The following is a 17,803-nucleotide window of genomic DNA, read 5'->3' as shown; positions in this document are numbered from 1 at the left end:
GATGCTGCCTGAACTGCTCTGCTTTTCCAGCACCACTCTAATCTGGAATCTGGTTCCCAGTATCTGCAGTCCTTGTTCTTATCCAGCATGGAAACAGGCCTTTCGGGCCAAATATTCCATGCAACCAGACATTGTAAATTAATCTAATCCCATTTTCCAGCATTTGTTCCATATAGTCTGAACCATTCCTATTCAGCAAACTATCCAGATGCCCTATTTAAAAGTTATCACTGCACCAGCCTTCAACCCTTCCTCTGGCAGCTCAATCAAATCACGCACCACGTTCTGCGTGAGAAGGTACTTTTGAAATCAGTCCTTTCTCATCTGAAAACTCGGCAATCTAGTTTTGGGCTCCCCAACCCTTGGGGAAAATATATCGACTGCTCATCCTATTCATGCCCCTCTCGAAGCTTCAATTTGACGCCAAGAAACACGAATGGCTGTGCTTTTAATCATTCCGGACCTAAATTCTCCAAGTGAATACTGACACCTCTGCCTTCTCCATCAACTCACAACTCTAAAACATGTTAAATTAACATGTTCAGACATGTTATGAAAGGCCTCTTTGAGATTTGAAACTAGGCCTTTAGGCCCAGAGGTAGGACACTGACACCACATGCCAATAGCCCATAAAGCTACAAAGTAGTACTTCTGTGTTTTAGTTCAGCAACCTGTTCTATCATACTGTGAGCGACCTCCGTGACATTGAGCCCAGAGGTATGGTCACCATCACAACTTCCACATCTCTAGCTCAGAGGCAGGAGCGCTACACATTACACAAGATCTTGTGTCACATTTTAAGGAAATCTGTAAGCACAGTTTGGATTTTTCAAAATCTGGTTGATTTTACTTAACTACACAGGTGACATGTTTCATTATTAAACAGGTGCAAGGGATTTGCGTCAATTGTAGGATGTTGCACATGCTCTACACCAAGATAATCTATGAACATCATTAATTGCTTGGGTATGATTTTCAACCTAAATAGATATTAACTGTATTCTGCAACATTCGGTAAACTAAATCCGGCCATCTCACTCTGCGCTCAGAAGGATCTCTAATAAATATTAGTACTGAGCACCGGTGACGATGATCGAATATATTTTCTGGCCCCAAATGCCACTCACTATTTCCGACTTTAACGTGTATCTACCCTCTGCCCAAAACCGTTAAGTGATACAAAGCAGCTGATTATTTATAGCCTCTCATCCCTATTGTCGTCTACAAACCTCCCCGCCCCCTTACTGCCACACAAGGCAACCCATACTCAGGCCCTTTTTGAAAAGCCAGGTCCGAATTTGTAGGTGTACTGGAGAGGGTCATGGGGTCTGTTGAAACGGAAAGGGGAAGTGGAGAGGGCGGTAATATCAGTCACGGCATGGATCTTTGCATGTGCCTTTTCCCATGGGTGGGGAATTTCAAGACAAGGGATACATAATAATATGAAATGTTTTTTTTTGGAAATGCTTAAGGTAAATGCTTATGTAGAGACATAAAGGTGTGCAACATGGAAAGCCACCTTTAATTCCAAATCTTTTATGCCAACCAGAAATCCTAAACTAATCTAGTCACATTTCACAGGATTTGGCCCATGTCGGTCTAAACACTACTAATTCATATGCACATCAGTTTCCTTTTAAATATCGTGTTGCACCAGCCTCCACCACTTCTTCTGACAGCTCATTCGATACATGCAAGACCCGCTGTCTGAATAAACTTATCTGTTAAATGACTTTTACAATTTTACCTCCTATCATTAACCAAGGCTGTCTAGTTTTGGACTTTCTGAACATGAGCATATTGCTCTCGAAGGGATTCGTACAACGACAGTCCTCACAGTCCACTCCACACCGCGTGTGTGTGTGTTGGGGGGGTGGGGTGCAGTATACGCCATCAGAGAGTGACAACAAGAGAAAGCTCAGGAGGTCTGGCACCACCTATGCGGAGAAATGAAAATAAACATTTCGGGTCGCGTGACTCTTTCTCGCACCTCGTGTCAGAGGGATATTGCTTCACTTTAAACATCGCAGAGACTGCCAGATGAACCCCAATCAGAGCGACACGCTAAGACTCTGGCACGAATACAGACATGGAAAATCGGTCAGTATTTCTCTTGCTCCATGTGAGTTCGCTAATATTTCACTCGCTGTGTCTGGTGTGTGTAAATATTTCATTTTCTCCTTGAGGATTGTGTCAACATTGCAATTGCATACACTAGTAAGTGTGTCAGTATTTCTGTGTCGATTCTGACGAGTACAAATTCAATATTTGCACACACAACACCTGGAAACATTGTCAAGTGCGTGGAGGATAATGTGGAATTCCAACAGGACAGTGGCACACACGTACAGGCACCACACACACATACACACGCACACACACACGGTTGGCGTGGAGAGGATTGTTGATGTAGTGAGGCCGTCAGAGTGGAAAACGTTCATGTGAAAAAATGTCTGCAATGTGGAAAAGATTTCCCTTTTGGCAGTGTTCCAGGTACACAATTTATATGTTAAAGTGTCGTTCCCTTGCAATTATATCCCAGCAACCCCAAGTGAACTATTGTGAAAGGAGATGAGATGAATTTTATTGCAATTTCTGTAACTTGCGATGTTCAGTGAGGTAAACTTACAATAATAGCGTTGAATTCCAGGACAGCGAAAGTGTACAGGTCTGTGACAGGTGAGGATCAAAGCAGAACAGTATGAGGTGACGCACTGTAGTCGGAAGAATATTGAAAGATAATACAAAATAGGCTGCATATTTATGAAGGGACTGCAGGAGCAGAAGGTGCTGGGTGCATATGTTTCCATATTATTGAAGTTGTTAGGGCAAGTGGGGACAGCAGTAAATTTCGCAGATTCGTTTCAGAACCTGAGCTGTTCGCAGGAGAATACGTTGGAGGGACCTACTATGCTGGCGTCTTGGTAGGTGTTGAAGGCGATGTGTTGTGAGCCCACCATCCTGCCCACCCTAACCGTGAAAATTCCATTTTTTCAGCTCGCCAGAAAAGGGAAATGGCATCACGGATCCGGCTTCTGTGTTCTGCCAGCAGGAAATGGAAATGACAGTGAGTTTAAAGTGAGACTTATACTTCACAAAACATTGCTCATTACTCGGTTGGGGGGAAGTGGATATTTCAGAATCTCCACACAAGTGGTACCCGTCTTTCCAGCTTGTGCCAGATTCCTTCCCAAATGGCCGGGGTCTGGGGCTGAGGGAACGGATATCGGGCACTCCATTACCCGGCTTGTCCCTTTCTGTTGTATTACAGGCTGCTTGTTCTGAAATTGGATAAACGGAGGTAGGGAGTGAGGGTGGGAGTTGGTGTTCCTGTTGCTGATGCTAGTGAAGGTGAGAGGGAAATGGTAAGGTGCCCGGAGTGATTCAGCTGGCAGTATTTAATTAATACAATTGTCAATTTGTGGGATTTTTGGAGGTGAGAGAGGGACCCTGAAGGTCCTGCATGCGGCAGTGAGAGTCTTGGAGCATGATCATTATTCGTGTGTCGATGCTATCACAGATAGGCAGTGAGTGCGAGGGAGCAGTGAGAATACGATGACACTTATCCTGGCAGAGTGGAGTAGTTTCTGGATACGTGTCCTGTATTGCTGGAGACTTTCTCAGACAGCAGACACTGCACTGAGCTGAATGGTGAGCTGCGACCATGCTTGGTAGGTCTGTTCGAGGTGCCCCTTCTGCAAAATAATTCTCATCTTCTGTAATTTCCCTTACACCAGGAGCAGTGCACCTGTAGACTTATCGCGGTGCAATTGCTCTTTATCTGTCATGCTCCTGTAGGGCCCATTTGCCTTTTAAAGATAGCTATAATCCCGGGGATCACAGGATATCTGTGGGCATCCGGGCGATGGTGAGTAGCCCCAATCATGATGGGTGGGAGAATTGGGCTGGCTCTGAATGAGAGGGACACCTTTGGAAGGGAATAGTTAATGAGGTCAGTTCGATAAGAAGACACAAGGAAACAAGCTCGGCCTTGTGCTAATTATTCTTCTGTCACATTCAATGAAAATGACACTGAGACAAAATATTGTCAGATTCAGCCCTGTGACGCGACGAGTCTGCTGAGCCCACTCCAAGTTACAAAACAGCTGAACAAATGTTCACCCAAATCTCTCCATCATTTTGACTCACACTAATATCCCATTCAACCATTATTCCTGGAAATAATGGCCCGTGTTGCACGATGCTATCAGCATATTTTCATTTCATTATTCATTAAACTGGAAACACATCCTTCCATGAGAGTCTCTCTCAGTCTCCCCCTATCTATTGAGAAGCCAAATCCCTCCAATTTCTTGGTATTTTAACTGATTTCCCGGATATCTCACTCTGGCAGTGATTGTTCACACCCACACAACCCCTTATCGTAACCCAATGGAGAAACGGAGCTGTAAATGGTTGGTAGAAACACATCCTGCCAAGAACAGCATGGGCTTCAACTTTCCACAAGCTGGACACTGGTGTAACACAGCGTTACCAAGCAATGCTTTGGTGTATTCCACATAGCTCCACATAGTGGAGGGAAATCTCGTCTGGTTTAAGGATAAATGCACTGGTGTCGTCTACATAACATCCCGTGCAGGAGAGACACTTGATCATGTCTTATCAATCAATGTAACGCGGTGATGTTGCACACTTCCCCATGATGGTCAGATATTTAGTCCGGTTTGGTTTATAAATGCACTACTCTTGTCAGCACAGCGTTACACTCTGGAATCTTACCATGCTGTTTAGCGCAGGACACGGGCCTGGTCTCCACAGAGCTCCATGTACAACAGATAACCAATCTGGCTTAAGGTGCCTTGGATGGTTCTATGAGATGGTTTGAGAATGTGATATAACTTATAATTTCAATGATTTGGCAATGTCTTTATTTCATACTCTCATTCTTCTGATTGGATCTCCAAATTCTGATACGTCCAGCGAGTCCGACCCCTCTGTCTACACCCATATTTCTGCAACTTATTGTCAATTCACTGATTTTCAGGTTTTAATGTTAATAACTGGATTGTATATTTCTCTATCCTTTGGTGTTGCGCACCATGGACCATCGGATTCTATCGTGAAGAATCTCAGAAACAATAAGAGAAAAGCGTAGACTGCCCTTCGTGCACGTCGCAGTATGGTGTGTGTTGCTCCTTGTTTGATATGGGGCTGTCAGCATCTGTGAGTCACGCCATTGAAATTTGTTCTGTGCCTTTTCAGTGAACGCCAGTGTGTGCCATAATCTGCACATCATGTCTTCAGTAACGTGAATGATTGAATCTTAATGATTGAGACTAATCTTTCAATGTGGAACTGAGAGGCGATTGACATAATTATTGGATTGGAGAGCTAAGTGGGAATGCTGGGATTGTTTTCTGGAGGTTGTGTTCTAAGCTGCTGTGGAAAGTTAGAAGACTAGAGGCTTTGGTGATCCATTCTGGATTAGTCGTGTTGACTGTAGTTACAGCATTTGGTTCTGCATCATATCCAGAGCTGCGGACAGGGGAAGCTCAGTAAAATTGGATGAAGAGTCATACACAGATGTTTTTGATTGCAGGATTAGTGTTGAATGGCCGACCGATGTAATTGATTCATACACTTCTGTTTGCAACAAAGCCAACTTATTTTCTTTCCCATTGTACCATACTGATCAGGAGTGAGTCGCCATTTCTGCTACTGTGTAACAGACTGAAGAGTCTGAACGGATTCCTCCTGTCCCTCTCTTAAGGGCTCAGGAGGCTGAATGGCCTCCACCTCGCCCTGTGTAACAGGCCTCAGACATTACGTGACATAGCAGCCCGTGGATTGTGAGCATGTTTTAAACCATATATGATGGAATTTCCTCCCTTCCCATTTACTGAAACACAAGCAACACAATGTACTCCAGGTACCCTCTCAGCGACACCTCATAAAGTTGCGGATCCACTTCTCTATGCTTTCAATGATTCCATTTTGCAAAATGTACAAACAATTCGGCTTTCTTTTTTTCAAGAGGTAATCGTCAAATGTGCGGTGAATGGCCTCCTGCTTTCCATCGATAAGAGGTACAAGGGAGATATTGCCTTCCTCCTGTTCCAGACAAGCAGTCTCAAAGCTCTGAACTGTGTCTCAAGTTTATTAAAGGGTTTGATAACAGGGCACTGTACAATCGGAGTAACATTACACATTTCAATGAGCAATACGTATTGTTTTCCTGGGTTATGATCTGTAGAAACTTCCCGACCACATTTTATGTCGCTGTTCAGTTTCCTTTTCCCTGTCTATTTTTATAAACAAGGCGGAACAAAAAAAACCTCCGCAGTGTTCTGGCATGACTCTCAGGTACACGGAAGAAGGAGTAAAAAAATTGATATATTAGTTGGTCCATCCATTTGCAACCCTCATCTATCCAGCCTAACCGAGTAAATGCTCTATTTTATTGTGATATGAAAAGTAATAGAACGAACAAGTTAACTGAACATGTTTGTTTATTGACTGTGATTAATAACTGTCTCCTTGGATTCAAATGTTCCCACTGGAGGGTTTCCAGTTTCAATGATAAATGACCTTCGTTCAATGTGTTATCCCATAATATGAGCAGGAGCATCATCGGCAGCACTGACAGGGATCAACCCCTCGAGACAGAGGCGGAGGAGAAAAAAGAATCTGAGAGCAACAGATTGGAATGTCCAAAAGATAGACGAGCATCTGAGAACAATAGACTGGAATACTGCAAAAATGGACAGGAGCTTATCCTTTTATGTTTTGCATGTCTCCAGATATTTTCGTTGGATGTCAGTTTCATCCCGTATCAACAATGTTCTTTTCATTGTTCAATATTTTTATTATCCCATCATGGCTATTGTTGGTGTCCCTGGTAAGTCTCACTGTCCAGTTATTATATCTGTAAACCACGTACGACTGTATACTGTTCTTTTCAAATACTTTGATATCTTTGACCGTGTCATTATTATTTTTGAGACTATGTATGTAAATGTTCACTCTAGAAACCGCTTCTAACTGCTTAAGTCCATCCACTCTCTTCATCTTTGCTTCTGGCAGTGTCCCTCGTGGGTCTCTGAATTGACCTAATTAGTTTCAGCTGTGAATAATCTGCCCTTATTTTTAATATATTGGCAGCATTAAGGTCACTTCCTCTGCTCTCGTTAGATAATCCATTTTCATCCTCTGATTGCTTCCCATCCCTGACTAATATCTGAGGCTGAAGCAGATGAATTAAAGCAATATGTATCCCCTGCCCATGAGCTGATTCCTGACACCAGAACATGACCGTTCCAATAATTAACAATTAAAACTTACAGAATATACTTCACTGGATTATCCAAACTGCTATATCAGTCTTGAGCTATGAAATGAAGCCTTAATGATGTCAATAAACTGCTGCTGACATCTCCAGCTTCAAACCTGCAGGATTAAATTATACTCCGGATCTTGCATCCAAACTCACACGAAAATCACATTCATTCGTCATTCATGTGTGCACTGATCTATGTTGCTGTTGGCTATGGCAATGCCTTTATTTTAATATTCTCAGGCAGATAGTTTAATTTACCAGCATAGCCTGCACAGCACAGCAAAGAACAAAGTACACTGGCATCGTCTGCACAGCCCTACGTCCTGGTCTGTCATGTTCTCCCACTTTATGATGTCTGGGCTGGTACTGTGAGGCATATTCAGAATTTGATGTCAGGAACCATTCGAGCTGGTCGAACAATGTCTTTATTCAATATTCTCATTCTTGGAATTTTGACCTTCCAAGGTCACACTCCTCCACTTAGATCCAAAGCTCCCCCCATTGTTTTCCACAATTCATCCACAACATGGTCTCAGTTAATTAATTGTCTGTTGTTATCTTTAATGTGAACCTCTCTGTCTCTCTGTATCATTCCGTAGCCTTGGATTTTTGGCTCCCATGTGTATCGAGTGCCGACATTGTAAGGTACGAAACAATACAGTAGAGTGTGTCGAGCTGTTGTTAATTTCTTGGTGTGTCCCACGTAGTGCTCCGTGTTTGACAGGAGCATGTATTTGACACATATCTTTAAAGCCTGGTCTGTGCCTGTCTCCTGAAAGCCTGTATTTGTCCCTCTCAGCTGATCGTGTGGTCAGTAACACACGTAAGCCCTTCAGTATTATTGTAAAGGAACAGACTGTTTTCTCCCAAGTGTCTGCTTCCTGTTTGATTATCAATCTTCCTCCCTTCTTGTGTAGCACATTCGAAGGACTGAATAAAAATAGTAAAGTCAGTCGGCAGTTCACCCCTTGGCTGTGCTCCACCATTTAATAATACCATGGCTGATGTTATCTCGGCCTCTGTTCCGCTTTCCTGTCTGCATTCCATCCCCTTCATTTGCTCAATGCTCCTGCATTCAAAGCATTCTGGACAGTGAAGTAAATTCTGCTCCTCGCGTAACAAATTAGTGCTGACCTTATCCGAAAACTGTGATCTCTTGTTCGAAACTGCTTCAGGTGTGGAAATATTGACTCCACATCGACATTTGCCATCACCATTAGCATCTTACAGACCTCAGTGAGATCTACTCCCATTCTGGCTTCTTGCAATTAGCTCCTCATCTCTGTATCAAATCTCGTGAAGCTCTTCTGAACTTCCTGCAAAGCAACTACATCTCACCTCAAGTCAGGGCACCAAAACAGTGCTCTAGTTGCAGTGTCAATAATGCTTTGCATAGTTTTAGCAACACATCTCTATTTGTACATGTGATCGTTTTAGAAATAAATGTTTGAATTGTACTTGGCTTTTTAATTATTTGCTGTACTGGCCTGCTAGTTTAATGTGACATTTACGAGGACACCTACATAACTCTGCACTAAGCAAACTGCTTTTTCACCCCATTTAGATAATAGGGTACCTTTCTGTTATTCTAACTAAAATAAATAACAACATATTTAGCCACCTTAAATTTCATATGCCAAATATTGGATCATTCACCTTAATTATCCACGTCCATTTGTATATTTCTTACATCTTCATACAACTTACTTTTCTACCACATTATTCGCCTAGCAATTTCTATCCCCTGAACCAGGTAATAATATAGAATACAAATACTTCTGATCTGAGGACCGAACTTTTTGACACCCGATATGTTATTTTTTGCCAAGGACCAAATGATACATTTATTCTATTTCTCTGTACATGATTTGTTCATCAATTCTCTATCGAAGCAAATAGATTACTGCTGACAAAAAGTGCTATTGTATTATGGATTAATCTTAAATAGTCTGCATTAACCTAATAATGCCTTCTGAAGGAACACATATATTACATCTCCATGACAGCCATTATTCACCTTGCTTGTCACATCTGTAACGATCACGAGCTTCATAAACGATGTTGGCTCTGATGGCTTGTGGTTTAACTTTGTAAATGTCCAGTTGTTTACTCTTAAATCCCAAGAGGTTACTCAATATTATATATTACCCAGTGAATATTAGTATTCTAGGTTATTCTACATTCCCTTCCAATTCCTGTGTTACGGACACATGGCATTAAAAGTCTCCTCCGATTGCTGTGGAAGAGGCCTCAGTGAACGACTGAAACCGTTGTGTTCCTGGTTACAAACTCGTTCGTCTGAATGTCCTCCTGGCGTCCCGATATTATCGTCTAGATGGCTGCAGGACATGTTCATACTTGAGTAGGAGCTTCATGATCTGCTCGTCCACTTTCTGTTTCTGTGTGTGGTGAGCTTGTATAGAATAATTGCAGATTTGGAGGCAGGAAGTTAGAACTTGGTTCTCATAAAATTGTAAAATGCTGGGGGTGAGAAGGTAATTGTCTTCTCTCTTTAAAGGTTGCTGGGGTTTTCTGTGCTCAGAGATTTGAGATGAATATTTGTGAGTAGCAGCTTGAAGGTTTGCCTGTACACAGAGAACCCGAACTGAAACATTTGTTTCGAAATGCCGTACAGTTAGCAGGCCAAGAGTCAATTTGTCTTTAATTGAGGAAAGCGGGCTTTCGAATTTAAACAATCAATTTGAGACAGGTACTCAGATACGAGGGAACTACGAAATTTCAATCTGACGATTTTGACAACATAGGAGCAAGTGTATTGTAAGAAATGTTGATCCACCATCACGGGCAATAAAATGGCGCAGTTGGACAATGGCTGCAGAGAAAACTGCCTTCCACTAGAACAAACGGCCCTCAGCTCTCTGAAGAGAATCACTGGCTTTCACATCCCCAACTATGCATTCGAGAAAGCACCTAAATAACAACGGGACAAATGATTGAGAAGGCATTCCTGATAGAATAAACTATGGAGGACGCATACCTTAATTTTGAATGAATGGAGAAGGCACAGGACATTCCAGAAGGCTGTTGTGGTTCTGTTCGGCGAGCTGGGAATTTGTCTTGCAAACGTTTCGTCCCCTGAATAGGTGACATCCTCAGTGCTTGGGAGCCTCCTGTGAAGCGCTTCTGTGATGTTTCCTCCGGCATTTATAGTGGCCTGTCTCTGCCGCTTCCGGTTGTCAGTTCGAGCTGTCCGCTGTAGTGGCCGGTATATTGGGTCAAGGTCGATGTGTTTGTTGATAGAGTCTGTGGATGAGTGCCATGGCTCTCATCCACAGACTCTATCAACAAACACATCGACCTTGACCCAATATACCGGCCACTACAGCGGACAGCTCGAACTGACAACCGGAAGCGGCAGAGACAGGCCACTATAAATGCCGGAGGAAACATCACAGAAGCGCTTCACAGGAGGCTCCCAAGCACTGAGGATGTCACCTAGACAGGGGACGAAACGTTTGCAAGACAAATTCCCAGCTCGCCGAACAGACCCACAACAACGAGCACCCGAGCTACAAATCTTCTACCAAACTTTGAACTCCAGAAGGCATATAATCTTGCTGTAATCTCGAGGGACTAAATCGTATATCCTTTATATGAGTGGGACTTGTATTTATAAGATTAGGGTAGCATTCGACTTTTTAAATTCAAAAATAGTTAATAGTTAGAAGAGATTCTTTCGGATTGATGTCAGTTAATTTAATTTGTTCACTTTGGAGTTACATAAAGTGTTACTTGTTGAGTTTATTATATTTAAAGTATATAAATTGCTGAGAAGTGGGTTACGCACCTTTTCACATTCTTTGTACCGATTAGAGCATGAGGTGTTTCTCTGTGGGTGTTTCAGTTCCCTGAAGTGGGGTGGGATCAAACTCCGCTTTATGGGAGAATGGTGGCTCAGTTTCAGGATTTGAACAGATTTGAACATTTTTAGGGAAGCAAAGGTCCCAGCAGTTTTAACTAGATTTTCGGACAAGTATGAGATGTTTCTAAGTCAAACTTATGTGAACATTAGAAGACCTGTTTAAGTTCAGACACTTGTTGTTGGTTAAATCAAATGTGAGGAAATTCCTCTAAACATTGCCGAAGTGGTTTTGGACGTCGTAGATGCTTCGCAATTTTGACAAGACAGGTTAAAACGTCAGAAAACGGTGACACTTTTAGAATTAGCAAATAGCCGAAAATTGGGTTTATCTGGGGATAACAGAAAAGCTGAAAATGTAACAACATTTGAAAAGCATTATGTACATCAGAGAAAATGTTAACTGTCGTGGAGTTTGGAAAAATAAATTGCAAATGATGTGTTTGTAGTTAGAAGATAAAGAGAGGAAAAATGTTCTGGTGGAAATGATGAACCTTCAAAGTTTGGGAGAAGATTTGTAGCTCTGGTGCTCGTTGTTGTGATTCTGATCGCCGAGCTGGCACTTTGTCTTGCAAACGTTTCGTCCCCTGTCTAGGTGACATCCTCTTTGCTTGAGGATGTCACCTCATCTGAGCTGGCCAGAGAACATGTGGATGTTTGCAGCGCTGTCAGAGGAGGTGACGGGAGAATATGAAGAAGTAAAAAAACGATCTTTTAGTGACTACGAATTTTATCAGAAGCATATAGACAACGGTTCAGAAAGATAAGAAAGGAGCAACGTCAGACTTTTTTTAGATGTCTTACAGTGTGGAAACAGTCCCTTCCGCCCAACAAGTCCACACCAATCTGCAGAGACGCAACCCACCCAGACCCATTCATCTACATTTACCACTTCACCTAACACAGCGGGCAAATCAGCATGGCCAATTCGTCTAATATGCACATTTTTGGACAGTGGGAGGAAACTGGAGCACCAGAAGGAAACTCACGCAGACACGGGGAGAACGTGCAAACTGCAGACAGAGTTGCCTGAGGGCGGGAATTGAACTCGGGTCTCTGGCGCTGTGTGACAGCAGTGCTAACCACTGTGCCACCATATATCAAATTTGAAAAAATAAAACAGAGCAACTTTGGTGGATGGATGAGAGCAATAGAGTTGGAAAAAAAGATATATATTTCTTTGAGAGGTATTCTTCTGCTAGAAGGGTTGAGAAGCCTACTTGCCGAAGTGATAAGAACTCATACTAAGGAACAGGAAGTTAAAACGGCAAGAAGAGCTGCAGAGATTGTGAGCGAATAGGCATTCGTGCTGAAATCGAAATCTAACGTCTGACAGCAATTTCATCCCACGAGGAATAAAAATTGGGCGGCAAAGAGATCTTTCAAAGAAAAGCAAAATCATAGCACTCTGGGAAGAGTTGGCTACATTTGACAAAAATAAAAGCAGACAGGATGGTAAAGAGTTGGAAGATCTCATGTTTTTACTGCAATACGGTGGCACACACAAAGTCACAGTGGTAGTGGTTTAAGAAAGACAAAGGAAGCAACCAATATATTAAAAGTGTCGAAAACAGTCATATTAGTTAAGGCGGCCAAGGTAATCCCAAGAGAAGGCAAGGAGCTAGTCAAGGATTAGACAGTAAATAGCCCCTGATATTTTCAAAGACTTCACCTGCGTACTTAAGATTTACTCAGGAAGAACAGGGGCTGTAGGAAAATAGGTTAAAATCTTGAGAGATATGGAAGCTATTTAGTCTCTAATAGTAAGAAATGTAAAGTATTAGCACTCCTTCTGAAACATTGCCTGAGAGAGTGGCAATCTGTTAAAAAACATGGAGAGAGGGAAGTAGTGTTCCCCTGCTTAATATAAGTTAAATCTACATTGAGTGGGTGATCGTGCGATTGATGGAAAACGTGGCTATTCCAGGTAGCCAGTTTATAGTGGAACTGATACAGCAGATTACGAGGCAAGGTGGGAGTGATGCCCACTGTTGTGGAATACTAAAAAGTAAACCAGGGAACTGAGGAGTTACAAAAATAAAACACTCGATATTTTTCAGTCTGTTTGGCGACAAGATCTCACAAAAATAAATTAAAACATGAACAGCGATCAAAAGATAAAAATGAAGCAGTTGAGGTCTAGTTAGCTGATATTCTGCTGAGATGATATGGTAAAGGAAAAGCAGATAGAGGATCACGCAGAAGTGTTTGGTTCTGAAAGATGAACAGAGTTACAACCCAAATAATAAAAACAATTAAGGAACCATATCATAAAGTCTAATTGGAAAGTAATCATAGTGCATTCCAGAGTAGTATGTTGTCAAGGATAAAGTCTTCCAAAGGAAATGGAGATCTTAGCAGATTAGTGCAGATGAGAAATGAGCAAAGTTCACCAGATTGTGTTGATGTTAGACTCAAGACAGGAGGTTTCATTGGTATCTGTTTCAACACAGCGATGAACACTTCTTTTAAATAAATGAAACACTCCGAAAACCTCACCTCGCACCGTAATCTGTTAAAATATAAGTGACAGAGAACTCCCAGTATGTACAAAAATGCTATTTCATTATTTCTTTCGAAAAGGGAACATGAAGCAACAAGTATTCACAACTCTAATGCCCCCCTTCTCTTAATTGCTTATTACCTGCTTCTGACATTATCATATACTTTTACAATAAACAATTATTTTAATTACATCAACTTTATTTCAAAACCACACAGCCACTGTCATCTTCAGTGTCTCTCCTTCTGGCTGAATGCCTCCTTGGGTTGGTTTTTTTCCTTTCATTGCGAATATGTTTCACATGAAAAGTACATTTGATTGAGCTGTTCCAATGTCGTATATCTCTGTCGCTGGCATCTGTTGCATCTTATTCTCAAAATGCTGCCTTTCTTATAACCCCAACTTCAGATTGACTCATTGGTTCGATGTTTGAAAGCAATAAGTTCACTCTCAATTGTTTTTTTTTTCGTATCTGGACCATAATTTGAACTGATTGGTTAAATTAGAAGCATTGTCAAAACAGCACCTGACTCAGCAATCTTTTCCACAACTTATAGCTACATATTTTTAAATTTTCCAGTGCATGCTGACACTGCTCTTGTATGCTGTAAGAGGAAAACAGCATTCACTGTCTCTCTGAGGGAAAGTATACATGTCCAAATTCATAATACATTCCCAATTAAGAAATAAAATGACCATTATAATGAAAGCTGCCTTCATTTTTATTCTCTAACTCTTCATCTCATTACAATGAAATACAGAGTTCATTAATCAGAGTTCATATTAATTAATCACATGTATGTTTCTATATGTCATTGCAATCTTTTCAATGTTATCTATATTTTTCCTTTAAATCCACAATAATGCACCTGCACCTACTATCACATTTTTACAACCGACGTACAATTTGTGAATTAAAATCTGTAACCTGAAACTTCACCGAAATAGTCTTATACTTTTGTCTTTAAATTTTCCCAAGAATATAAGAGGTTTATGGTCTATGTACAGAACTGTCTCTGACAGATTGTTCATCACATAATTATTAATATGTAGAATCGTCAGTACCAAACTCAATAATCCTTTTTATTGTAAGGTAGATTATTTACTAAATTGGGTGTTGAGTCTCCCTCACAATTAACCAATTGGCTGTTGAATTCCATCATCACCTTGCTGTAGCAGTACAGTTCCAACTTCTATATCGCAAACATTGATTGCAACTTTGAAGTGTTTCAAATACTTTTGTGTGTAATTAAAACTGGTATGTTGGCAAATACTGCATTTAAGTTCTCAAATGCATCTTCGGATTGTTTTATATCCCGAAATTTTGTGTTCTTCTTTCGTAAATCTGTTTGAGGTTCCACCAGACTGCTGACGTTGGGAACAAAATTCTGGTAGAGTCCGCTTCATTCCAAAAATTGAAGGGCCTCTTCCAAAGATGCTCATTGGTTTTTGTGTTCATTTGAGGAATGTTATGCTTCAAGGACATCACCTCTGCTTTCGCAAATTCAGTTTACATTAAATTTATTAACAGTTGTGTTTGTCTTAATTGTTCAAAGAGCTCAGACGCACTAAAGATCATTACACCGTCCAGATAAATTGCACAATTTGTTAATCCAGCCACAATTTTGTTCATGAGTCTTTGCCGTGTGACTGATGCGTTCTGCATTCAAAACGGCATCACTTTGAATTTCTATAGACCATTTGTGGTAACAAACGCAGAAACCAATTTAGCTTTTTATGGTAAAGGTACGTGGCAATAACTACACAGTAAGCCCAATTGGTTGTCCAACTTTATACACAGAGTCTACGACTGGTAAAGGACATGAGTCAGACTCTGTTACGGCGTTGACATTCGAATTGTATGCACAAAATCGTTGATTCCCATCAGATTTCGTAATTAATATGATCATCTAACAGCATTAACTCTGACTTGGTTTGATATCTTCATTGAGCATCGCATCCACTTACTCCTGTGTGGTATTGAAAGGATAATGTTTGTAAGTGTGCTGTATTATTGGAACAACAATTCCACCCATGTACAGTAGTATTAGTTATTGCCATTTTATTCCTACAAATGTCTTCATACTACTGCAAGAAAACTTTCACTTGGGTTCTTTGCTCCTGAGACAGATCATTCAATAAAGTATTCCATTCAGAAACAACTAACTCTTTGTTTAACTATTTTGAGTGACATCAAACTCCCCGACATCTGGATTTAATTTATCACTCTGCGGAGCTGGAACTAGCAACTTTTTCTCCAGTTCTCTCTCATGTTTATAGTAAAGTTTCAAAATGTTCAAGTGGCATACCTGACGCAGTTTCTTTCTCACCCACATCTTTGCCAGATTGTTTCCCTGCATTAACTATTCCTCAGTTTGATAGGGACTACGAATCCTGTCCTTGATGGGATCTCGTACCACTTTTAACAATACTAATGCATAATCCCCACGGGGAAAAGAGCGAATTTCAGTGTTTTTATCTGCCTTGTAATCCATTCTCTGCTGTGCTCTTTTTAGGTGCAGTTCAGCTAGCTCATCTACTAAATTTAATCTCTCCCTAACCTCAGTTGCATAATCCAACAGGGACATATCCGATCTGGTCCTGTCAATTTATCTTTAATTAATGTCAAGTGCCCTCTCACTTCATATCCGAAGATTACCTCAAATGTAGTAAACTGAGTACATTCATTTGGGCATCTGACATGAGAAAAAGTAAACATGGGATACCTTTATCCCAATCATAAGGTCCTCATGCAGTGCACGTTTAAAATGGCCTTCAGTGTCAGATGTCACCTTTCCAAAGCTCCGTGAGATTCAGCATGGCGCCCACTTGACTTAAAGTGCTGTATGCTTCAGCTGTCTATGACATCGTTAAACAGCTGAGAAGTACAAATTTGAAACATGGTCTGACTGTACCTCTCTGGGTCATCCATACCACGTACTGAAAGCTACTAACACCTCGAACACACTTGTTGCCTTAATAACTTGTCATGAAGTTTCCACCGGAAATCTGTTAGACCCATCTATTATGGTTTGCAAGTATTGGTTCCCACTTCCAATTTAATGAAGGGGACTCAAACAAGCAATCGTAACCCGTGTGAAAGGTTCATCGAATGTGGGAATTGGCAACAAAAAATGTTCGTTTTAATAATGCCTCTGCCTTACATTTGGCACGTATGACACGTACATAATGAATTAACCACATCCTTGTACAATCTAGGCCAATAGATTTACTTTTGTACATTGGCCCGAGTCTTCTCTTCACTTAGGTGACCTCCAACTTGTAATTCATTTGCTACCCATAATTTGTCCTGTCTGTTATGCTAGTGGCTGCACAGCCTGGTTCCCTTGTGTAAATTTCTCCTCTGGAATAACCTGTCATGGTGTCCGTTTTCATCATTGGATTTTATCTTTAAGGTAATTATTGTCAGGTGTACATTCTGATTCTTTGTTTCATTAGGCGTGTTATATATATATAGAGAGAGAGAGATAAAATAACTTTATAGCCTTTCTTCTGTATGCCCAATCATCTTTCAGTACTAAATATTTCTGCCTGAGCGACTGCTTGTTTCAGTTTTTTTTTTCCTGCACCGTAATGCCAAACAGCGTGTTCACGAACTAAACCTCAATTCGTTCAACTTTCTTTTTAGACTTTTGCATCTTGCAGTGACAAAGGAGAGTGGGATCTTGTTGCAACACAGCCTTGAAAGGTTCCAGTCTACTTTTCTTTTTTCGTCCTCAGTTGCCTGGTCTTCTTTCACTTCCCAATAACAAGGGACATCATTCCCACCTTGGATCCTGCTAAAACGTTTCCAAGAACGAACTGCATCCCTGGATCTGACATTCATTTAATCACTCCCAGTGTCACTTCCCAGTCTTGGTTTGGTTCTCAAACCTGATCTCACAAAGGCAATGCTAATGATTTGACCATATCATCCACAAATTTCCACTCTCTCGGATAACATGTCAGAAAGAGTACTAAGATATTCATCTCTTACTATTAAAGGCTGATTAGATCCCGCATCTCCCGAAATTCCAACTTTTTTCCATTCTATCTTGTTCTTCCTGAGTACCCACAGAGATGAAGTCTATTTTAGAGATGGTGCAAAACTCAATATTCCGTC

This window comes from Chiloscyllium punctatum, chromosome 51 (assembly GCF_047496795.1).
Source record: "Chiloscyllium punctatum isolate Juve2018m chromosome 51, sChiPun1.3, whole genome shotgun sequence".
NCBI classification, from domain to species: domain Eukaryota; kingdom Metazoa; phylum Chordata; class Chondrichthyes; order Orectolobiformes; family Hemiscylliidae; genus Chiloscyllium; species Chiloscyllium punctatum.
The sequence above is the reverse complement of the archived record's forward strand: the minus strand, read 5'-3'. Positions refer to the sequence as shown.